This window comes from Eptatretus burgeri, chromosome 9 (assembly GCF_056783735.1).
Source record: "Eptatretus burgeri isolate ZD-2024b chromosome 9, Ebu_testis_v1, whole genome shotgun sequence".
Taxonomy (NCBI): domain Eukaryota; kingdom Metazoa; phylum Chordata; class Myxini; order Myxiniformes; family Myxinidae; genus Eptatretus; species Eptatretus burgeri.
The window spans coordinates 41039570-41066098 of record NC_140969.1 but is presented as its reverse complement, the minus strand read 5'-3'; the positions used below and the strand labels follow the sequence as shown (position 1 = coordinate 41066098).

The window sequence follows — 26529 nt, the reverse complement described above, 5'->3', positions numbered from 1 at the left end:
CCGACGGACCTCCCGGCTCTTCATCTTGACACAATTACTGAATGACCTCCCACTGAAACTTTAAATTGACCCAATTATAGATTCACTTCTGAATGACTCTTCATCTTGATCAAAGTCCCACAATTCACCTCCCACTGACCCTTTAGATTGACCAAATTACTGACTCACCTCCCATTGACCCAAGTAGAGTCAAGTCCCTCCGAGCATTTAGAATGACCCAATTACAGACACCTCCCTCCAACCCTTCAGCTTGACCTATTTACTGACTCACCTCCCCCTGACCCTTCAGATTGACCCAATTTCTGACTGACCTCCCTCCGACCTTTCACATTGGCCCAATTACTGACTGACCTCCCACTGACCCTTCAGGTTGCCTTATCAAATTCCCACTTTTCAAATTGACCCAATTACCGACTCACCTCCCACTGACTCTTTCGATTGACACAATTACATACAATCACCTTCCGAGCCTTTAGATTGACTCAATTACAGACACCTCGCTCCAACCCTACAGCTTGACATATTTACCCTTCAGTTTGACCGAACAGTTCCCGGGGAAAAGGCAACATTAAAGGCCCGCCAAAAATAGACAGGTCCACTCCAAGGGATTGGGTCCGCAAAAACTTCCCGTGGTGCCATGCACCCTATCCCAGTGGCATATGTTGGTGAATATTAACATTCACCAACCTATGCTGGCTGATGGGATGCCAAGTTTATCATTTACCTTCGAGATGGCACACACACATTGATGCCTCACTCTGCAAGGGAAACACCAGGATGACAGTTTATAGCTGAGTCGATATTTGAACCCAGCCTAAACAGCTCAGAGACGAGAGCACACACACCTCTCGATTATCCTGCCATCTCATTGTTTATTATTTATGATGCAATAAAACAGTTCACCGACCTAACCAAACTCTCACCATAATCATTACCCTGTACACAAAATGCAAAGCTGGGTTAAGGAATTGATTCAATTTGTCTGTCTGTCTACAGACGTCAATCTATGATCGAGGAACCACTTAATGTCAATTGAATTTTATATTTTGAACACTGGAGAACACGAACCTGCAGTTTAACAGCATTTTGGCTCTGAATTTGATAAATTGTATGGAATCTCGTCCCAAGCGCGTGTGCGCGCAGAGAAGTAGGGGAATTGTTTTTACTCTGTCTGCCCATCTGACAGGAAAACGAAATTGAAGATCATTCCAAACAGGAAACTTAATGTTTTTAAAGATATCATAAAGGACACAAACAACAGGCACAAATAACTTCTTGTTTCATGAGCAGATTGTGGCTGCTGGTTGCATTATTTTCCGGAAACATGGCTGTGTCATGCTACCAGTAAGCTAGTACTCATTTTGCCAACCTCAGTAGGATAACAGGCTAAGTCAACCCACCTGACCTGGTGTTATTTCACGGCACAACAGGAGCTCAAACTCAAGAGCTGAAAATCTTAAGCCAGCCACCTTAACCGTTAAGTCAACACCAAATGAATAACTAATTTAACGTGTTAAAGAAAGTGGTGTAAAGGATGGTACATCAACAGCAGCACATGAAATAGCCCACGAGTAAACTTCCGAAAAAAAAAAAAAGTTTGTTTGTTTTTTTCTACAGCCATTAATACGAATATTTTATTTCAATTTTAATTATATACTTGAACAGTGAAGAACACAAATCGCCTTGTTGGCAATTCCAAACACCTCCAGTTTAGCAGGACTTTGACAAAATGTTACGCCATTTTACGCCATCTCGACCAATCGAATTTGCCGCTCGCGCTCTCCGGACGGGAAATATCGAGATTCAGACAAAATTACGGCTCGTAGGAAATATAGATGGTGCTCAGAAACGCAAAGCAAGATTTGAAAAGACCCTTCCCCTGTCCTTTTTCTCAAGATTGTGTGGGGTAAGGTGTTCTATGAACTCTCCAGTATATTTATATTGTAACTTATAATCTAGACATTCCGTGATCATCCTCACGATATTAATGTGAAAAAGTGGCTTATTCTCCACATATCTCAAACACATCACAACTTACAGTCCATTGAAAGTTCCTAGAGTACAGAGATTATAAATAAATGTGGAAAAATTACATTCCCAGACCCAGGTCCTCTGGCAAACCGTACAAGTGCTCTGCCATCTGAGCTATTTGGGCGACCCACCGGCTGAGCAACGCAATCCCTCCACATATAGAAGTGCCACTCTCTTTCCCCCGCTAGTGTCATACTCTTTCCTGGTCTGGGCCCGTAATTTTTCCATATATATTTATAATGTTCTATCCTGTTCATTTCTAATTATAGACAGAGAATAAAGATTCTTTATTCACAACTTATCAGGTCACAACTTAGGATATGTACAGGGTATACCATACTCCAACCTAGCCTGAATAAATGCATTTACATCAGGAAAACGTTTGTATGAAGTACATGAACAGCCTTATATGGGACATATATGGAAATGGAAATGCAAACTTTGAACAGTTTTTTGTTTTTACCTTCACCACCGAAGGTGGATGGAGGTTGTTTTCACTCCTTTACTGTCTGTCTGTCTATTTGTTACTTGGCAATGTTCTTTTTTTTTGACAAGTATGTTGATCGCTTCCATTTGTTTGTCTGTCAGCTCACTTTTAATTGCCTACAGGTCGCAATTTTAAACCATTATTCATGAAACTTCAATAAATGGTGAAGTTGGTGGTCCGACAGAATGCTATTTTTTTTGTGGTCAAAAGGTCAAAAGGTCATTGCACTTGGGGCAATTTCTAAAATCCTCAATTTTCATCCGATTGACTTCAAATTTGAACAGGATTTGCAAATCAGGTCAATAAATTCAACCACCAATTATTTTTGAGGTCAACAAAGGCCAAAACATCAACATAAGCCAGATTTCTAAAATTGTCAATTTTCATTGCATTGACTTGAAATTTGAAGAGGATTTGCATATCAGGTCAATAAATTCAACCACCAACTCTTTTTTTTTTAGGTCATCAGCCAAAAGGTCAACGTAGGCAGGAATTTCTAAAATTGTCAATTTTCATACAATTGATTTGAAGTTTGAACAGGATTTTCACTGAATACAGTTTCATTTTCACTGAATGCACGAATACAGTTTGAACAGTTTCACTCAAATCACCGAATACAACCACGAATTATTTTAAGGTCAAAAGGTCAACATAGGCCTGATTTCTAAAATTGAGAGATCGGAAATTTCTATTGAGAAATAGTACCAAAAACTATGTATATATATATATATATATATATATATATATATATATATATATATATATATATATATATATATATATATATATATATATATATATATATATATATATGATGCAGTATCTCCAAACCTTGTGGAATAGTTATGACAAAACAAGGTGTATGAGTTGGGGTTAGGTGACAAGAACAAGTGGATTAGATTTAGGTTCAGATCCAGCCCATCAGTGGGATACAAAATATAAACTGTTCAGCCTTGCAGAGGTATGCGCTCCACCGAGTGCCGTTCGACTTTGTTCTGTTTTGCCAAGTATTGCTCTATGAGTGATTTTTTTTTCATTTGTTTGTTTGTTTGTGAACAGGATATCTCAAAAAGTTGTGGACGGATTCAGCCAAAATTTGGTGGAGAGCTTGGGTATGCAACAAAGAAGAATTCATTCAATTTTGGTGAAGATCGGAATCGGATCTGCATTCGACAATTTTCAAAGTGTTTTTTATATCCTCGTGGAGGATCTTTTATTCTTACTCACGTTGTTGTTCTTCATCTTCTTCTTGTGGACTTTTTTGGTTCACAGCCTCCAGTTTTCATCGAAACTTCCTGAAACTTGGCATATATATGTAAAAATACCCTGCGCAGACAATAACCGTCTCCAATTTTGAAAATTCCTCCAAGAAAAAAAGTTATGACGTCAAAATATCTCCGCGAATGGAAATCGCCTAAAAATTATCTCCGAAACTAGGCAAGCTTTTTGAATTCTGTTTGTGGGAATCGAACAGGGCATTAGCAGAGATGAATTACCGCACATATGATACATCACTATGATGTCATATCCATTTTTATGACGTCATTCCTATTTTTTGACTTTTTTGTTTCACAACCCAGATTTTTCATCGGATCTTCGTGAAACTTGCCATGTATATGCAGAATGCCCATGCGCAGGCAGTAACCATCTCCGATTTTGGAAATTCTTCCTAGAAAAAAAGTTGACGTCATAATATCGCCGCTAATGAAAATCGCCTATACCATTATCTCCGAAACTAGGCAAGCTGTTTGAATTTTGTTTGCGAGAATCAAGCCAGGCATCAGCACAGATAATTTATCGCAAACCTGATACATCACAATGACGTCATATTCGTTTTTATGACGTCATCATTAAGAGGACGAGGATCTTAGCTCATTTGAGCTTGTTTATCCTGAAAGAAAGGGCCAAAACGACATATAGCCGGATATCTCAAAAAGTTGTGGATGGATATGGACAAAACTTGGTCGGCTGCTTCGATATGTAACAAGGAATAATTGATTCGATTTTGGTGAAGATTCAATTGTGGATCCGGATTGGAGAATTTTTAAGTAATTCGTCGCCATTGAGTGATTGGGCAAAAATGATAAATAGCACGGTATCGCAAAAAGCTATTGACAGATTCGGACAAAACTTGGTAGATCAATTGGTTAGGTGACAAGAACAAGTCAATTAAATTTTAATTCAGGTTCGAATCCAGATCCAGCCTATCAGTGGAATACAAAACATAAACTAATCAGCTTTGTGGAGGTATGCTCTACCGAGTGCCTTTCTCGTTCGAAATGTTTTGAGTTTTCCATGAAAAACAGATTTGTCCATGGTGACTTTTTAGCAAAAGAAACATTTTATGGTGAATGTCTTGAAGTTTGCGACAGCTTTTATTGCCAACTATGGAGCAATATATATTTTTTTTTTACGACATGTGAATTTCATCCTGAAGAGTGCACTGCACAGTGCACGGTTTGAGAAACTATGAAATCCTGCCAATCACGAGTTTGAGATTCTCCGAATTATTTGATACAAGTGTAAAAAAAAACAGACATTGAAAACATATTCCTTTCCTCTTCTTCTTCCTTCGCTATGCTTTCTTATTTGTCCCTTTGAGCATAGATATGTCAATTCTCAGGAAGTGACTGCAATGGCTTAATAAACCTTTATTAAATTTTCAGACATCAAACACAATTTACCACCTACATCATAGGAAAAAAAAATGTTCTCATCCCAAACCTAGGCAACCTAATAATTCCAATAATAACTCAGGAAGATGTTAGCTATTTATATGCAAATACGATATGTGTGAACTGCAGAAATAAAGTGGTGTGGGATGTCCTATTGTGCACATACCTGTTGTTTATGTATGCAATTGTGCTTCTGCTCACCTCACTTCTTGTGTGTCGCTCTCCTCATTCATTCTGATAGTGATTTTCCTTCATTTCCCCAACCTAGTCTCTTCCTCACCACTTCTCCCTACCTCTTAAAAACCCCAATGGTTGTCCACTTGTTTATCCATACATCATCAGCTGCTTTCTCCCTTTTTAGCAGGTCATCGGTTGTGGTCTGACATGGAATGTGTGTCATGGTTTCGCACAGGGGTGGGGATGTAGTAGTGCAGACTGGGCTGGTGAGTTAGCCCACAGGCACGTATGTACACTCACCTCTGAAATTACAAATTATTGCCTAAATAAGCTCCAGTCGAGCGTCAGGCAAAGTTCGACGGTTTATTAAAGATCTGGGCCAAAATTACTTTCACTAGCTGACCCCAAAATAAAGTGGGAATAATTGTATCCATTAAAATTATTTTGGTAGTGGGGATGCAGTGCAGATGTGAGGAGTATTCGTTTCCTGCGTCTATAGTTCCCTTTATTTATTTATATATGTCTCAATTTCCCACAAAGCACAAAACATTTCAAGCTGAGAATTATGGGGTCCATTCATCTCAACGACTCACCTCCATCCCCTCCCCCCACCCATTCTAAAAAATAAAAAAAACACATTGAGCCTCCATTTAAACACCCTCCGTTTAGGTGGAGAAGGGAGGAAAGGATGAGAGAGAGAGAGAGAGAGAGAGAGAGAGAGAGAGAGAGAGAGAGAGAGAGAGAGAGAGAGAGAGAGAGAGAGAGAGAGAGAGAGAGAGAGAGAGAGAGAGAGAGAGAGAGAGAGAGAGACTGTGAAAGTCGGTGGGAGGCAGAGGTGACAATCCACTTGCTTGCAAATATACAAAACATAGAATCTCATTCCTAATTGTCAAATCATGATAAGAGGAAAATGAACAAACGATGGGGTAGAAAGGAATCGATAAACCACCGAACTGGGTGATGTAATGATCGGAGCATTCGCTCTGATCTGATTCTGCTCTGGGCAATCAGTGGTTCAAACCCCAGCCGAATCATACAAAGACTTTATTAACAGAATGGTACGTGTTGCTTCCTTACTTCACACTCAGAAATTAAAAGGATAGAGAATGGACAAGCAACCATAAGTTGGGAATACTAGCGCGTGCTTTTATGGGCCTAATAGCCTCCTCCTCCAGAGTTGAAGTTCCTTGTAAGAGAACGTGTATTATTAACGAGGAGGACAAAGGGTCAGGAATGAGGGGGTCAAAGGGTTAGTAATGGCCGTGACAGGAGTGGAGAACTGAGCAACTCCTCATCCATGAAATATTGCATATGGTCTGTGCCTCAGGTAGCCTCTCCAAATCAAACTCCTTTCGCATGGCTTTTCGGGCCGACCGCTGTTTCTGACCAAATGTGGAGGTGTGAAAGACACTAGTATTGACCTCCCACTGTTTCTATTGCATGCTTGTTGAGTTGACGGACTGTGTTGAGCTCGTCAGGTGAAGCTCGTCAGCCTTGGCCGGCAATCCACCACCAAAAGGGGTAGAGGCACCTCCTGTTTCCTCAACATGGTCTAGATTACCCCTTCCAGTTCCACTTGCACTGTGAAGAAATTCTGGATTCTTATGTTTTTTTCAGAAGAAAGTGCTGGCTGTTTTGTGTTCTGAGGTCTTGATTTCTGCTCGTTTTCCCCATTTCCTCTCCTTCTTTTTTCTTCTTTATTTTCATCTTTTCTTCTTTTAATTTGTCTTCTATTCTGCTATTTTCAGTCTCAGCCATCCTGTATCCTTCTTGACTTGGATTTCCTGTGGAATCTGATGAATTCTGCCTCTCCGAAGGGTACCGGAAATAAACGTCACAGGTCATGTCGCCTAGTAGTATGGGATCCAGAACCATTTGGTAATGCTATGGGAGGCTGATCTATCAACGGGTGTAAATTGTTGAAGTGGTTGTCCTGCCATGGACATGCGTGGACAGTGGTCTGTGCAGCCACTTTTGGTTGCATTGCTGAGGCCATCAGAGTGGCATCGTTACGACAATGTGTTCAATTGAGTTTATTGGACCCCCCCCCCCCTATGGAATGTCTTGGCCTGGTTTTGAACTTCCTCGTAAGCTGTGACTGAAGAATGTCTGGTCTGTTAATCATGATTAATTAAATATGACATGAAAATCACAGAAAATTAACTCTATGCCTGCACGCATCAACTCACGGACTCATGTGTGATGCACAAATTACTTTAGAATCGTTTTCTCCAAAATGAGGTGTTTTCGATCTAATTTTACTTCTGTTCAATCATACATTCACAGCAATTCAGGTGGTCTTCCGGCTTTATCAGAAAGTACATTGGATAATGACATCTCTTCCGAATCTTTTGTAATACCTGGTTATATCTTTTATCGACTTGGTCATCCTCCATCTCATGGTCTTGATATTTATGTCAAAGACTCGTTTACCTGTAGCTCAGAAAACTCCTGAAAAGAAAACTGAAAAAAACTGTAGCAATCATCAGTTTATGTGTTTTCATCTTGCTCTCTTCCATTCCACAACATATCTGTTTTTTGTTTTTTTTTTCTATCTCGTTCACCTTAATCAGCCTCCTGTGCAGTGCTGGATGCCATCTCAGACAGTACTTACCGAACTATTATATTACATCCTTCAGCTCGGATCATAGTATTTGGTGACTTCAATGTTCATCACAAAGAATGGCTGATATATCCTTGTAATACTGACCCTTCTGGAATTGAAACTTGCATTTTTTTCGTTCTCAAAATATAAAGAATCGAAAAAAAAAATGTATAAAATAAATATATGTGAAAAAAATACAGGGTGCGGGGAGAGTGACACATATATGTGGAAGAATTGCATTACTTAGCCGGTGGGTCGCCGAGATAGCCCAGATGGCAGAGGACTGGTACGGTTTGCCAGAGGACCTGGGTTCGATTCCTGGTTTGAGCCTGTAATTTTTCCACATATATTTATGATGGTTGTATCCTGTTCATTTCTCATTGTGTATAAATAAATAAATAAATAAATAAAAAAATACAAAGGATTGAGATGCAGGTCAAATACAGGACAAACATTGCACATGCCAATGGTGAATGAAAAAATGAAAAAAGGCTTTAAACAAGTTGAGGTACACACAAAGTACACTGCCCTCATGCCAAATAAGTAAATAACAAATCCTCCAGCGTGTGACATTGTCGGGGCACCTTTGGCACCCGGCGATGCTGTCTTGTCGCACGTGGAGATGGAATTGGGAGGGAGCAGTGTCCAATAATTGATTAATTGCATCATTAAAATAAGTAAATAATAATGGTAAAATAATTAATCTCTTCATCAATTTGCTAATTGCACACCTAAATCACCACTTTTTTTTTTCATCTGAATCTGTAACTTTTTGAAAATTAAGCAATTAATCGAATAATTAAATAATTAATTGATTAATCAATAAAGAAAAAAATACCCTTATACCCAAATCACTTGTTCACTGTCGTGCCCAAATATCAGCTTCCTTGTTCAAAATGTGCCTGAGATGTTGCCCAGATGAGAAATAAAATCAATATGATTCATAAATCGATAATAATTAAGTAACTAATCAATTAATCAATTAATTGATTAATCAAGAAATTAAAAATAGTGTTTTTGCGAAACCGCATCTTTAATTTTGTACCCAAATTGTGTGCAATAATTCCACATTGACAATGAATAAATAAACAAATATAAAACAAACAAACTGAGAAAACATTGTACAATGGATAAAATAAACAACGCATTGAATGAGATATGCTAACCACTGTGGAAAACAGAATCTACATTTTGAGTGTTAACCCTTCATCGGAGCAAAAAGAAAGGTTAACAATCGAAATGTCAACTTTTCCTTTCTTCCCCCGACATCCTGTTAATTTCATCCATTGTTCTACCGACCAACCATCGACATTAGCCTTCACTATCAAGACTAATTCTTCGTTCTTCATTGAGAAAATGCTTAATGATTATCGACCAATCTGATTCCAGTTCCACAATCCTTCACCACCAGATGTAATTTCTGCTTGGAAAGGTGGTCTTCGAAAGCTCCGGGATATTTGTCCGAAATTGCTTGGAATAAGAGTTTTTGTTAATTGGTTGATGTGATGTATTTGTTTCCTCCATGTCGTCTTTTCCTATTCATTCATCCTATCCCACTGTTAGTATATTACCTTTCTCCCACTCAGTTGTCTCACTTTTAGATTAGCTTCTGTTTCGTCGAGGATCATAAAAACAAGAGGACCAATGGTCCTGTAGCTCACCTGGTTGGTTGCCAAAAAGTGGAGTGACAGATGGATGAGGGTGAAAATAAGAGCTGGATTTAGAATACACATTTAAGTCAGGTAATATTGGCATGATGTTCACAGTAGTGCAACTCCCTGCTGTCTATGACCCTTTGTTTTCAAGATATTCCCACCTCCGGAATGATGATGTAATTTCCTGTTGTGTCAAAATCAGCCATATTTGATGAGGTGCAACTCCAAGGCATCTATAAGTCATGTTTATTGAGAAGTCGATCTCGTCGAAAAAAGAAAATGTTTCCAAAAATTTTTTTTTGGAAATTTGTTCTGCCCTTATTATCAGTTTTTCCGTCGATATGTTTGTCTGTCTGTCTGTCTGTCTGTCTGTTCGGTCCAGTGTTCCGTTAATACAATGGCGATTTCGATGAAACTTGGTTGGTAGGTTCATACCATGACCCAGTTGTGTGAAAATGAGAACCGTTGCTATGGACACCACAGTTGCCTTGCAACGGGATTTTGAAATTTTTGAAAAATCATCAAAAAAATTATTTTTTCGAAAATCAAAAATCGGGCCACGAGCGACTGTGGACAGTACATTCAGCCATATTGTCAAAAATTTCCAGCCGGATCCTATGAAAACTGTCGGAGAAGATAGACTTTGAATGAACCCTGGTCGAAAACAATAAAAAAACGAAGTTCGTTATATCTCAGAGACTATGAGTCAGATATACATGAAACTGGTATGGTAGGTTCATGGTATGTCCTAGTTATGTGTGAGAAAGAACCGTTGCTATGGACCCCTCCGTTGCCTAGCAACGGCCGAAAAACCTCTAAATGTGGGGGTATTTTAACGAAAAAACAATCTTCAGCATTAACCCTTGAAGCTAGAATCATGAATTTTCTTCTGCTTAATCCTCACATCATTCCCCATCGAACGGGCCCATCGGTCAGGTTCTATTGGGTAAGCGACTCCCCATGTCCGCCTACTGGCTTGTCGAGATATTGTCCACTTTCTGTAGTATGACATCACTGGTGGCAATATTGTGTTTCGATCAGCTTCTTTTAATCAAACATTCCCATCGGTCGTCGATCACATATTTTAAGTTTCACCTTGATCGGTTAAGCAGTTTGAGAGAAGTAGAATGTGAAAGGTTTTTCTCTAATCCAAAATGTTGGTCAAACGATCAAAATTCAAGTAAACCTTACGATGACCGACTAATAAGTGAAAGGGAAAGGGTGGGGGGGGGGGAGTTGTCATGAACAAACTTAAGTTCTACCACACCAAAGATCATTTGAGCCAAGTTTGGTCAAAATCTCATCAGCAGTTAATGAGAGAAGAAGTTGCAAGTGTTTATGGATGGACGGACTGACAGACAGACGGACAGATAATGCACCATCCCCATAAGCTCACCTAAACTATGTTCCACGTGAGCTAATGAATTGCCGACTCTCAACAGTCCTGGTCAATATAGTCTTGGTGTCCATGGTGGTGTGGGAAACTTTACTTCATTAATTGCAATTTCAACCAATTTGGCTGCAAAGGCAAAAATCCACTAATTGCCAGAAATCTAACAAATTTTAAAGACAGACAGGCAGCACAATTGAGGGAAAGAGGGAAAAACAACGAGGAGCACAGAAAAGGGCAATGAATAACAAAAACAAATATCACATTGTAATACGGATGCAGCTGAACTCGAGCCCAACCAAAATATCCTCCCACTAACTACACACAAAATCTCAACAATATCAGATTTTTTTTTTCCAAACCACTGCCCTTTTGCACGAAATTGTAAACTCTCAGGAGATGGTTTGAATGACCAAATTGTTAACGTAACAGCGGGAGGGAAAGAAATAACTCGATCCGGAACAAAAATTTGATGCTGCAGAAATTATCATTGCAGAAAAGACAGTCGGGAATACAATTGCACAAAAGTCGATAAATCCAAAGACGCAAGTGAGATTTGGCAAGAAAGTTCAGCTACAAAGTTATGAGTGAAATATTGAATTTTAAGTGAGCTAATGTATTTGTTAAATTCTAACAGGACTGATTGCAGTCACGGTTGTTGCAAGGCAGATAAAGAACCAAGGAATACTACCAGTGAAATAAGCTCCTTATCAGTGCCTTTCAAGTCAGAAATATTGTTGCACCAACATATGTAAGACAGGAAAGATGGTGACAGAGGTTAGAGAGCAATTCAAAGATAATCTCTGTGTGGGAAACTAACTCCAAGAATGTTCGATGCTTTGTCATTCAATGCATATTGGAAAGATTTTTGCATGCATATTGGACTGGGTGTCAATTACAAGTTTGTCATGCAGGTGTGCACCATTCTCTAATGGCTGGGGTCTACGTCGCTGATGCAGTGCCCCCATATAAGCTTGGCAACTGTGGTGATGATAACTCCCTCATCTTTGTCGAAATGCACGGGAGGATCTTTAACTTCCACCAACTAATGCTCGCAGATATAACACTTGCTTAACGTCCAACCGGGGACGACACACTTTGGGGATGGCACAACTCGCTGCCTGTAAAGCAGCAGTCTGACATTTTACAGTTGGGTCGGGAATCGACCCAGACAAGACAGCATAAAGGTAAGAGTACTAACCTCCGCACCATCCTGTTGGACGTTCAAAGTCAGGAAAATAATGACATGCAGGTCAAAAATTCAACAACGAAAATCCATTTAAAAAAAAAAATCAACCACATTATCATTGTTGCAACAACTTGAAGTGAATATGTTCGAAGTTTAAGTCGTAATTACCCTCGTTGTTCACCACTATCTCATCTTCTGCATTCCCATCAGATACTTCAAGCCTGATGTTGGCTTTGTGGTTCGGGTGGCAGCTTGGGATCCTCGGGTCCTGAGTTCAAGCCACGTTGGCCGCTGAATTAACATACACCAGGAGGTTGACTCAGCCTGTCATCCTTCCGAGGTCGGCAAAATGAGCACCAGTGAACTGGTAAGGGGGACACTGCATCAGCAACATAGCCGCGTCCCAACCAATGATGCAACCAGCAGCCACAGGCTGCACTCGATGCAGAGAGATCAGATACTTCACATCTGACGGCTCAACTTCTATATTCCAAAACAGTGATCTAAGGCTCATGTATAACCTATATCTGCAGTCATACAATTATAGCTCTAAATCACGTGACACCGAAGGACTTTCTTAATTCAAGTCTGCCCTGGGCTTGGTGGGCTGTTTACCACTGTCGTGTTAACTTACAAGGTTACACTCATGATTTACGAGCATTGTGAAAGTGTACCCAACATATTGTACATTCTGAAATATTATTTTTTTCTATGAGCAGAAATACCTTCGGGTCAACATTCCCAAATGGACCATGTCATCCCATTCGTTACATTTGTTCTTGCTTCAGTAAAACTGACAAGAGATTATCGAGAAACAATTAGAGAATTGTCCTGGCCAAACAAGGCCATGAATAAATGCAACATCAGCTACAAAAGAACCTGTTTCGATATTTAAAAAATAAATAATAAAACGGTACTTGGTGGCGCGCAAACCTCCGCCAGACTGAACAATTTACGTTTTGTTTCCCACTGACGGGCCGGATCTGCCCATCAATAGGATACAAGTCGAATCGGATTGTTCTTGCCACCTACCCAACTCATCCAACAAGTGTCATCTGAATCCGTCCACAACTTTTTCAAATGTCATGCGATATATCGTTTTTGGCCTCATCTCTCAATGGTAAAGAATCACTTTTTAAAAAAAATTCTCAGATCCGGATTCGGATCTTCACCAAAATTGAATCAATTCTTCCTTGTCAACCATCCAACTTGTGCACCAAGTTTCATTCAAATCCGTCGATAAGCTTTTGAGATATCATGCTATGTATAGATTTTGGCTGATCGCTCAATGATGAAGAATCACTTATAAAAGTAAAAAAAAATTTTTTATATAGGATTCGGATCTTCACTAAAATTAAATATATTGATCCTTGTCACACACCGAACCCGTCCACTAAGTTTCAATCCGAATCCATTCATAACTTCTGTCCAGATCGCTTAAGTGGTTTGAGAGAAGTAGAATGTTCACTGACAAACAGGGGTGAAAACATAACATCCATCCACCATCGGTGGTGAAGGTATAAAAAAATAAATAAATAAAAAACAGGGTAGTGTGATGAAGGCACAGAACAAGCAGTAAATGAAAAGTCCAAAGCCAATCAATAATTACACATAGATATTTAGGAGGAGGTAATATTAGTGATGGCTTCTACCAGTATGAGCTAATAAAACATCTGTACCGAGATGATGCTGTCAGTGAAGCAGCCTTCGGGCAGGAGAAGAGATTGGATTTCCCTTATCTAACATATTCACATGTCACCCTTTGTCAGCTAGTTAGTGGTTCGGAAGCTTAGCACTGAAGTTCGTGGCATTTCAATTTGTTCCTCTTACATCCCGAGATATTGAAGATATTCCCCCACCCCTCCACCCCACCGATTTTCGCCTACATCGTTGTCCATCACACACAACTAGTGTGAACACTTTCACTTGCTCTAAACCAACCAAGCACACAAGTAACACGGTCGAAAATCAACGTAACCAAAATCAACTGAGCCCAGTTTATAGTTGGATGGGAGACCCAGATGAAACGACCCGTTACAGGCTGAGACAGCACGATGGCTCACCTTGCTAGCGTGCTCAGCTCTGAGCTGTCTGGTCATGGATTTGTTCCCTTGGGAGTGAAGTCCAATCTAGCTGAGATTGTCGTCTCGGTGCAGCACCGGTAGGGGAAGCTAAACCTTGGAGCACATCACTTGGCCTGGGGCATTAAGCTGGCTGTCCCGGATGAATTTAATTTATGTACGGAAACGATTCCATGATGTCTCAATCGCAAAAAAAAAAGCAGGTCATTGTATGCCAGCACCTCGGCTTAATCTCTTGAGTAGAAATGAAATGGGATTCTCTCATTCTGATGGACCATGCTGCGTTACTGAGCATCGGTGCTGCCAAAGCAGTTTCGTGGCGAGGGTTGTTTATTTTCTAGACCATCCCACCAGCTATAAATGGGGTATGCAAGTGAATTACACAAAGGATGTATTTGGGAAGTCAAATTAAGTAAATGGCAAAAAGGGAGTCAGTATACAGAGAAGATAAGCACATCAATAGATGAAGGTGAAAATGGCCAAGTGGGTTCCTTTCTGTGTCTTTGGATATTCAGTTCTCCCATGAGTCTCTATCCATCCATCCATCCATCGGGACCATACTCTAGGCAGAGCGTTGGTGCTGCCAAAGCAGTCTCCTTGGCTATTAGACACAATTCCTGGATGTGTGGCCACTCCGACACAAGATACCAGCAACCTGGCAATCATTTTGCCGACCTCAGAAGGATGACAGGCAAAGTCAACCCCACCTGGTATTAATTCAACAGACGAGTGGGATTTGAACTCAGGATCCTAGGATCCCAAGCCCACTACCCTGACCATTAAACCAACACCAGGCATAATCTCAGTTGCTGAATTTCAAAAAGGCCTACTTGTATAATAGGTTGCACTATGAATCCACATATGTATAACCTTCCTCCAAACAGATAAACAAAGGCATGATTAAAAATTACAGGTTTTAATTTTTTAATACATTTTTATGATGGTGCTAATGTGTTTCTCATTTCACTTGGCTGTGTTATTGCTTCCATGTTACACGATCCCATTGCAAACGGCTCGCCCTCCGAGAGCTGCTCCAGTTTTAAACGTTACTCGATGTCACGGCTGTCACCAGAAGAAGCTGCCTTCCCAGCAGCTAGCCGAGAATGGATTACAATCCATAGCCTTGTAGTGTATTTCAAATGTAATGCACGTCCTGTCACATGCTACCAAAGATCATTGTTAGGCCTGTCTGCACTCATTAATTCCCAGAGCAGGTGTCAAAACATGCCCAAGGCATTGTATTGGGATTGTGTCCTCAAAAGAGGAAAAAAGGATTTATTCATCTGGCAGCTTTGTTCGATGCTCAATGACAGTGTGTCCTAAGAGAAACCAATGGAGCAAAGGCTGTTTGGCATTAATGTTGAAAATAACTTCAGTAATTTGTGGTCAGAGCAAAAGGATGATCTATACATTATCGGGAGGGAGTGAAGAGGGGTGGAGGAGCGAGGAGGGATGGGGGAAGGGAAGACAGTGTGAAGTGAGAGGAAGGGAAGGCAGATGTGTGGTAGAGCGTTAATTACAATTCATACTGTTTCAGCAAAATGATTCTGCATAGAATAACAGTGAAGATGGAAATAAATAGTCTGAAATCCATTTTCTACCAGTCATACTAACAACACGACCTGGAGACAAACACCGCCTGGACACGTCTGGAGACAAAACCCGCCAGACGCATCCGAAGCCAAGCCGTTCAGACGCAAACACTGTTCGGACACATCCGAAGACAAACTCATGCCCGGAGTCAAACTCCTGGCTGGACACGTCCACAGAGAAACTCCCGTCTGGACATATCTGGAGACAAACTTCTGTCTGGAGACAAACACCACCCATATGCGTCCAGAAACAAACACCACCCAGGCACGTCTGGAGACAAACTCCCATCCAGATATAAACACCATCCGGACACGTCCGGAGACAAACACAGTCGAGACATATACACGATCTGGATATGTTCAGAGACAGACAGAGAGAGAGAGAGAGAGAGAGAGAGAGAGAGAGAGAGAGAGAGAGAGAGAGAGAGAGAGAGAGGGGGGGGGGAGTGGGAGAGGTGTGTGAGGAGGATGCTGCACTGTAACAGGAGGGGGTAGAGCAAGGATGGGACAAAAAGAAAGAGAGGGGCGTGGGTAGGGGAGTTAGCAGAGATAATATTTTATGCTTTATGAACAACACACACACGCACACAAACACACACACACACACACACACACACACACACACACACACACACACACACACACACACACACACACACACTAGTGTTTGGTCGATATCGGCAATTTTTGGGGAATCAGCAGGTCGGTCAGTGTGATAGAGTGATTACCGACTACAGTATCTACTGTATACAACCCAACAACAACTCGCTCAGAATGAATGATGGAGCACGACCCACTCGCTCAAGATGACGGAGCATGAACCATTCGCTCAGGATGATGGAGCACGAACCACTAGCTCAGGATGACGTGTCGCGGAAAAAGCATCCGCAGTGAGTGAACGCTTTGCTGAGAATGATGTAGTGTGGTACCGCAATAGACTATTGGGAGTTTGGCAAGTGGCTTAAGCACTCAATCAAGCACTCCAATTAATGGTTGATAAGGAATGGCTGGCCAGACTGTAGCTGCCCACCATATGGGATCCCTTTAACTTTAAAGCTGGTCTTCACCTTGCACGCAGCAGTTAATTAAATAAAATGAATTTGTTTCATTAACTACTTTATCCACAAAAGAGTTGCTGCTTAATGGAGAAGAACCCTGGAGACATCACAATGTTTAATTGCCCATGAAATAAACATTGCTGATAATTATCCGTCATGTTGCCTGCTCGTATGTGCAAGCATCACGTGTACATCATTAGCGGTCCACGCAAACGTTATAACTATTTTAAAACGTCCGTTTTTCACCAGATTTGCTTTGATTCCCAGTAGAGCACCTCACGAAACCTCCAGACATATAGACACAGATCTGGCAGACACTATGAGTAAGCTGTCCCTCTGGAGGACAAGGCGTGAGGTCAAGCAGTGAATGCATTAAATTATATAGCTCAATGAAGCTGGTTAATTTTGGCACATTCTTAAATCTTTTGTTCACTCAATATAATTCTCCAAACAGTAGAAAAGGATAAGTTTAATGCTTTGGAAATTTCACATTTCTTTTGTATATATGGAGGAGGAGGGAACATAGAAAGCTTGCTTAAAGTAAATTGATATTATTGACTTAGTTAAAACTTTATGTCTCATTATTTCTTTGAATTATCAGATTTCACTCCAGATTTTGACACTTATTTAGTCTGGATGATATCAGATCCTCAAAACCGAAATAATATTTCGATGATATACTTTAATCTGTGAGAGTAGATCGTGGAAAATTGAATCATATAATGCATGAAATCACTCCAAGCTCCTAATTTGAAAACTATAGTACATACAGAAGTGATGTATACATTGATTCGTAGCTACGATGAACATGCATTCAATAATATGAGTGACGAAAGTGAAAAAAAAAAACTTTGACCTTAAGAAATCGTTGTGGCCTGTTCCAAGTTAAGGCATGGTTGAGAAAGCCAAAACACATGGCGGCTTCAGACCACATTGAAGTTACCCAGGATATGCCTTGAGACCCCAAAGGGAGCGGAGACTGAGGATGCACCTGATAAAGGATATAATTAAATAAGGTCGTTAATTATCCTCAAAAGGGGTGTTTTAATTAACCCAAACATCCAATTTCAGTCATGCACTTCCTTGGAGTTTTCTTCGTATGCATGCAAAGTTTCAGGCTGCTAGGTTTAATGGTTTTGGAGTTATGGAGGAGACACACACACACACACACACACACACACACACACACACACACACACACACACACACACACACACACACACTGATTAATATAGACGCAAAAAGGGCAAAATTAATTGCTGTCACTCTTCATAGATCCAATACGTTACTCTGTCCTTCCGAGGCCTTATACTTTCCAATTCCCTTCCCTTTTCTCTTTATTCCTTAAATTATTTTCCTTTTGTGAATTAAAATTTTTGTCAGCATTTTCATTCATGTCAGTAATTTTTCGTAAATTCATAATCCATCAATGACTCTTCATGACATGAGTATTATGGAAAATAGCTCGTTAAAATGGTAATTATGTTTTCCTAATTGGCTAAGAAATCCAATAGGAGACTTTTGCAGTCTCACATGACACAGTGATATTTTGCATTTCATTCGTACATTAGTTTTATTTATTTACCTCGATTATTTTTTGAAGATTGCTGAAGACTAAAGGACATTTGGCAAATGTAATATTTTGCAACACTGCCTTTTCCTGGAAAATTGTGATGGCCAGTGCAATTGGCAAAAGAGGCCAACAATAAAATTAATTTCATGTATTTTTAGAAATATGTCCAGAGAAGGCACTGAGAGAAGCCTGAACCGATTGGATGGCTAATTACGATGAAAATCAATTCCAAGGTTACAAATTAATTTAATTGCATAGTTAATAAAAAGCTGCTTTTATATCAAAATAATAATAACAATAATAATAAAAATAATAGTAATAATAACTCGATATCTGCGATCACAAATCAATCACCAAGCGCCCGCCAAGCTTCCCCAGCACTCGTGATCCAATGATGGCCATATTCTTTTTGGACTACCATTTGACCTTGACCGTCAACATTTAGGGATAGAGTGTAAATTAATAAGTGTCTGCATCTGCAATCTATCCACAAAATGCAACATCATTTGGTCAAGGACACAAATCAAATATCAGGTGCACAACTTCAGTGCAGGTAAATGCTATTATGATGCAAGAACATCTTGGAAAGCCAAGCAGTTTTTGAGATTCCGTACTGGCAAAATTGAGCGATGACAAGAAATGCATTATCTTTTTCAGACAGCCATTTTACCTTGACCTTTAACCCGGAGGGGTATGATGTCAATTGAGCATAAATGTGCCCTGTCCTCGGCTATCTGGGGAGGGCAATTTAATTCTGATCGGACAAGCCTTGGTTGAGTTTTGGTGAAAAAATGTTACATTCTCTATAACTAGCAGAATACCCGCCCGACGGGCGATCTTGTCCCAAACATACAACACGTTCTTCTGACACACACCTTTATTTGGGAGGTGTATAGGCAACTGACAGCTCTGTATAAGCAAAAAAACAAAATAACCCAGGTTATGTGCATGAAGCAAAATCATACCTACTGCTTATAATTCAAAACATCTCACTGCTCTGGAAAACGAGGGGACAGGAATACTGGACTGTAAATGGTGAAGACTTGTAATACCCTCCACCACCTGGAGGCAGCACGACACGATATACATTTACATAGAGAATTCGCATCCCCACACCTCCATCCACCCCAAGATCACCGGCAAAGATTAAAAAAAAAATACCCCAATACACGAATTGGGGTCATGCTGATCCTCAGTAGCAAGTCTGGATGGAATCGGCCCACAACTGTAGGAGGAGTAGCAAGACAAACTAACGCACACAAAAACACCAGTTTGTGAATTACAGTCAGGATTAGGTATTGACCTTAAAAATTAGGTTAAGTGCAAAATTAATTATGTCCATCCACATACTTTCGATTCACATTATTGGTGCAAAATATCATTGTGAAAGTGCAAAAGGAAAATAAATAACAGGACCACTGGACTTGTAGATTATCTGGGCCCTGGCCTCATGTTGTAACCCATGTTTGGTAGCATTTTGACTGGTGTGTCTGGAGAAGGGATTTGTAAAGGAATTTATGTGATTTTCCCAAAAGTTCACTAAGTCGGCCATTTTGACACTTCCGGTCAATGTGATCCGCATGACTTCCACAACATAATTAAAATCCCTACCCTCTCCTCATATTGCAACCAAGATTTGGTAGCAGACTGGTGGATCTGGAGAAGAAGATTTTTGAAGAAATTTAATAAGTCGGCCATTATGACCTCCTTAAAACCATGTGACCCGACCGAGCTTCACAATTTCTGTTACCAGTAACGAGAGGAACGTTGCTGCCAAATTTCAGCCAGATTGGCCCAGCGGTTTGGCTGGAGAAGTCGAAAAAGGAGATGGACGGACGGTGCGTGATGACAATACCTTATCTGGAATGTAAATTCCAGATAAGCCAAAAACCTAAATGGTGGATTATTACTCTGAGGTGTCTAAGGAACTCTGAGGTACTATTAAATAGTGGGGGCACTAATTGTGGAAAGAAACAACAACTATAAGACTCCCCCTATGGCCTATTCCATAGAGGGATGCCAATGAGAACCGGAAACGGAAGTTCGGATAATGGCACTTCCTTTGACTGTGCAGCTGATGCAATGCCCCCTGTAGGTTAGGGCAGGAATTTGGAAATTGTTCAGGATGCCGGTGATAGCTCACCCACTCTTTGAGGAGGACACCATGAGATCTTTAACGTCCACCAACTAATGCCGGCAGATGGGATGCCAGTTTAACGTCCATCCGAGGGAAGGCACACACATTGATGAATCGTCCTGCCTGTGAAACACCGTGGTGACAATTTGTAGATGGGTAGGAATTCAAATAGTCCATGAGCCAGCAGGGTTAGTCGGTACCATCTGGGAGGAATAATTCGCACCATGATTTTTGGCAAGGTATATAACCTTAGAGTTAGAAAATATGTGATAGCATTGCATCAGTGGTAGCTTTTTGTATGTTATCACCCTGTTTATATGCCTACCCTTAAATAAGCTTTTGTCCAAAATGGCCAGTACAAGGTAAGACATCCTACTTCAACTTAACAACATTTTTTATCAGTCAAACATTGACATTAAAATTTTCCTCACCTTTTGTTAGGATCATTTGCTTCTCAACAAAAAGTGCTAAACATGCCTAGGTTGAAAGGTATGTCATTGGTGACACTTGTATATCAGTGTCTATTTCCTGTGTGATAAATCATAATGCATTTAGAAAAGTATTGTTCTATCATTTACTGTGGAAAGTAAATAAAAGATCTGGAACAATATAATTACATGGGTGTTTAGCAAATTTATTAAGAAATCCAAAAATCTAAATTTCTTTTTTGTATGTTGTATATTAAGATCAGTATAGCAGACAATGTTACCCCACCCCCCAAATGAAAAAAATACCGAATTTGGATGGATTTATGTAGTTTGGTCAATGTCATGATATTTTCCCTGTTGTTATAGAAGGATGCTTTCCAAGAATGAAACAAAGGTAAATGATAGCATGTTCATGAACAAGATTAATGTTTTTTCCCTGTAATTTACAAAAAAATACAGAATTTCAGGGATTTACATACTCAATAATGCACATATGAAGGTATCAAACACCCGTATTACACAATATAAAACAATAAGAAAGTAGCAAGATGGTTAATCATGTGCAATCTGATGAATGGGTCAAAGGTGAAAATGAAACACAATCTTCTGTTGTCGGGAATAAAATTACAGAATAGAAACACAAATGTAGTGTTCCACACTAACAAGGCCATTACCTAGGCCCAACGTGTTGCTGATAAACATATTGTCTTATGAACCAAAGATGGGTCCTTTGTAGTTTCTAAGACATCTCTGATAATATGCACTGATTGTAAGTGATATAAAATGTTGAAGATGAAATTAAAAATCATAATCATTATCCAGTTCTTCAATATCCCTATCGAAACTTTCCTCATCGTCTGACTCAAAGATGGATGCCTGGTTCTCACAGTCTGGCAGTCTGCACATATCAGTGCATTTCAGTCCGTTTGACAAACACGCACATTTTGGTGGTGAACACTTCGTTTTACAATTGCAGGCCAATGAATCAAGGACCGCCTCAGGTGCTGGCTGACCATCCATCCAGTGCACCACCAACTGTTCAACTCTTTCTTCCTTCTCCATCTTCCATCCTCGGCCAATTGGTGCTTTCGGGTCCTGTTCAAGACATCGTCTCCATATTGCAGCCTGGTAGTTGGCTCTTTATGCGTGTTTCACTAAGCAGTCCCTGCATGGTGGAAGCTGGTGGCTCTCTATCTCACCTTTCTTAGCACAGAATAGGTTGTACCTGAGATCATTGACCTCAGTGGATGATGCCTTTGGTGCATAGAGGAGGCAAGTAAATGCCTCTAGTTTGTCCATCAATTCTCCAGAGAGGTCCCATATATGACCCAACTCTAGGAATGTGACCTGGGTTTCCCTATTTTTATGAAAACAAAATCATATGTTCTGCAATGTATCAGCACTGGACGATCAGTGCCTGTGATTGCAAACACTAAATGCGAGGCGAGTTTTAACAACTGTTTTGAAAAGCAAATAACATGAGATACATGCCGAAATTTTTTCAAGAAGATATAGCCTATAACAAGAGAGAACCATTAGTTTTAAATAGAATGTCTTCTTCTGTCTTTCGCTGGTTTCAGAAAAGTTAATTTTGGGATGGCATTACTAAACGGCTAATGACACACAAAAGGCTATCACCAATGCAACACTATCACGTCGTTTCTGACTGTAGAGATGTATACCTTGCCAAAAATTACAATGAGCATTATTCCTCTCGGATGGTACCGGTGGCCAAAAATGAGCGGGTCTGGCTCATGGCCTAAAACCCAGGCAAGATGGCTCAGAGGTGAGTGTGCATACCTCACAGCCATCCTGCCAGTCACTGGCCCTTTAATGACCCCAATTATTCCCACATTCTTGTAGGGTCGACAAGGGAACATTTTTGGACAGTCTTTCACGAACCCACTGGCCAGGCCTGATGTTGGACAAATGAAAATGCTCAATGTCCAAACCAATGCCAACTAGAACGCCACTCAGTCGAGCTCATACCTCTGCCAGGTTGAGAAGTTTATGTTTCGTATCCCACCGATAGGCTGGATCTGCATCCAGACTTTAAGCAAAATCAAATCAGTTTTTCTTGTCACACACCCAACCTATTCACCAAGTTTCCTCCAAATCCGTCCTTAACTTTTTGAGATGTCATGCTGTATATAATTTTTGGCCCTGTCGCTCAATCGTGAAGAGTCACTTAAAAATTAGAGTGTCTGGATCTGGATCTTCAACAAAATGAATTAATTTAGTCTTTGTCAGACACCCAACCTATCCAGCAAGTTTCGTCCAAATCCATCCATAACCTTTTGAGATGTCCTGCTCACAGCCAGAAACATAGGGGCAATACCCGTGGGTGCTCACCCAGTAGTGGCTGGATAAGATAACCAGGAAACCGCTGGTAGGCATAGATGACCGACAACATATATAATGGAGAAGAAAGCGAATACCTATGGATTTTTTTAATGCCATGAACAAACTTTGGTACATCAAGGGTGATGAAAGTTGCGGTCAAATTCCATCAAAATTGTATGTGTAGTTTTGAAATATATATATATATATATATATATATATATATATATATATATATATATATATCTATGTGTATATGTATATATATATATATATATATATATATATATATATATATATATATATATATATATATATATATATATATATATATATATTTGGGAGGCATCCTCCTTTACACCCACTTAGACCCCGATTTTTTAATGTCGTGAACAATCTTTGGTACATCATGGGTGATAAAGGTTGTGGTCAAGTTTCATCAAAACCGTTTGTGGAGTTTCGGAGAAGAAAGCAAACATATATATTGTTGCGAATTTGCGCCCGCTGGCATGCGAGCAGCCACGTAACTTGAATCGCGGCACGTCGCCCACAGGACCGACAATTCTGTCGTGACCCTCTCAGACTAACGCCGGGAACTAGTCACGGGTGGGCCTTTCAGCCTCACCACGATCGTGCCAATCGGCCCCCCGCGTGGGATAGGGTTGTTCGCCAAATTCGACCTACCTAAGTACCCACACGGAGGGTAGACCGGGCGATCGCACCTCGCCGCAGGTCGACCCCGGACACGGGCCACTTAAGCGACCCGTTCCGTACTATCGGGATAACCGAGTGGTGTTATCATCAACCTCGACGGTTCCGATTAATTATCGGGCGTATTTAGCCCACTATCAACCCTTTACATGAAGTAAGATGGAGATTCAATTAAAGAAAAGACAAAGCGAAACGGGAAAAACAGTTAAACATGAGGCACATTTATTCCGCGGCACACGGATAGCACACATATACAATTACAACAATTATGCACCAAAAGCAATTGCAACAAAAGAAACACAACAATGCAGATCTACTACTGACTACGCGAGCACACGGCAACACTTACACAGTTTTACTTTACAGATGGCGCCGACAACACATATACTCAAAAGCAAAAGAAAGGGGCCACCCTCAACGACAAGGGGACAGACGGGGCTGTGGGTGCGAGACCGGGTGGAGCCTACCCGTCTTGTGATGAGCCGCAAATGTCGCGGCGGTGCCCCGACTCCGCGCTCCTCCGCGGGTTTCGTTGGCACTGCTTGGAATGGGGTGGGAACGGGGCCCCCCTTTCCGCACTATCTCAGCGCGGGGGGGGGGGAGGGGGGAATTGTTGATGCTCTGGGGAAAGAGGATAGCTGGCTTGCTTGGGTCCCGTGACGAGCGACTCCACTGCGACCTCGACCGCGTTCCCGGCTTCCCCTCTCTGCAGCTCTCCGACAGACTCCGAACCCCGACAGACTGACTCACCTCCAGACCCGTCTTGATTGCTGCTGCCACACTCCGCCGCTGCCACACCTCTCCAACTCGCCCGAGCCCAAAAAACTCTCCCGCTGCCACACTCCGCCGCCGCCACACCTCTCCAACTCGCCCGAGCCCAAAACTGACTGAATTCGCCCCGCGCTCGGCGCTTTATAGTACGTCAGGAGAACCCATATGCAAATTTCCGGATCAGGATGAGCTCGGGGGCGGAGCCACGCTCGCCCATTGGACGGAGGAAAAGTGGGCGTGAACCTCCCCTGATCCTCGAATTTGCATATATCGATTCGACTCCGACGCGCCTGGAGGCGGGGCCAAATCGCCCCGCGCTTGCTGATAGGACGGATCTGAAGTGGGCGTATATCATTCCTGATCCGACTTCTCGGAAAGGCCGCTTTTTGCACCTGCTGCTCGGTGCGTGCCCTGTACGAGTCCAGGACAGCCTGACGCTCGGTGCCCACAAGCGGTGCGGGAATGGCCGCAGAAGGAGAGGCGAAGGTGGTGGAGGGTCTAAAGTGGCGGTCCCTGGCCACGGTGACGCTTGGAATGGCGGTGATGCGATGGTTGCGGGATGGTGTTGTGAAGGTAAAGGTCGTGGCTGTTGGCGTTGTTGTTGTTGTGAAGCGGCGTTGCGGTTGGTGGTTGTTGTGTGATGGCGGTTGAGACGTGGTTGGTTCAAAATAAAGATAGAACAGAAAAACGGCTATCTTAAAGGGTCGCAGCCCGAATGAATCACATTTATTCCCTCTAAACAACAGGTTTGGGCTAACTACACATGTACTTACAGAGATATCTCACCTACAGGACCTGAATGGTGGTTTGCGAATTTCCTCAACCACAACAATATGTATGTATATATAAAAATATATATGTATAGTTTGTATACTGTATATACACATATTTATATATGTATATATAAAAATAATGTAAAAAATATATATGTATAAATACACATATATATGCATAAACAAATATATACGTATATATATAAATATATATGTATTTGGGGGACATCCTGTGGCGGAGTGGCGACCTGTTCAGAATTGTGCCCAATAGCCAAGGAGACTGCTTAGGCAGCACCAACGCTCTGCACAGAGTATGGTCCCAATGGATGGATGGATGGATGGATGGGGGGAATCCCTCCCTTTCACCCCCTTAGACCCCGATTTTTCTACTGTCTAATGAACAGTAGAAAACTTTTTGAGATGTCATGCTGTATATGATTTTTCTAATGAACAAACTTTTGTTCATCACAGGTGATGAAAGTTGTGGTGAAGCTGAAACAGGGGTGAAAGGTGAAAACATAATTCTTCTGTCCATCCACCTTTGATGGCAGAGGTAATGATAATGAATTTCCAAAATTTAATGCAGACAATTTTCAAGTAATCTTTTTGGATAACGAGTGTGGATCGGCTCACTACGCTCATCTCTCCACACATTGTTGCAGAGATTGATGTCACAGATTTGCTGTGTTGGCAAGATTTACACCAATCATCATACAAACATTTCTTTTCTACAAATTTGTTTGTAATATTGGAGATATTGTATTTATTTGAAATATAATTTGTGATATACGAAGGTCCAAGTGGTCGAAATGGTCAAGGGTCTAAGATGTCTAAATCTGTCTGAAGGGTATAAGGG

The 26529-nt window shown here is 41.0% G+C and overlaps 1 protein-coding gene across 3 annotated transcripts in view; it reads right to left on the bottom strand.

Annotated features, from left to right (window-relative positions):
* LOC147020002 (protein cornichon homolog 1-like) overlaps positions 1 to 26529 on the bottom strand; it is a 95813-nt gene that overhangs the window by 16276 nt on the left and 53008 nt on the right. The window lies entirely within an intron of this gene.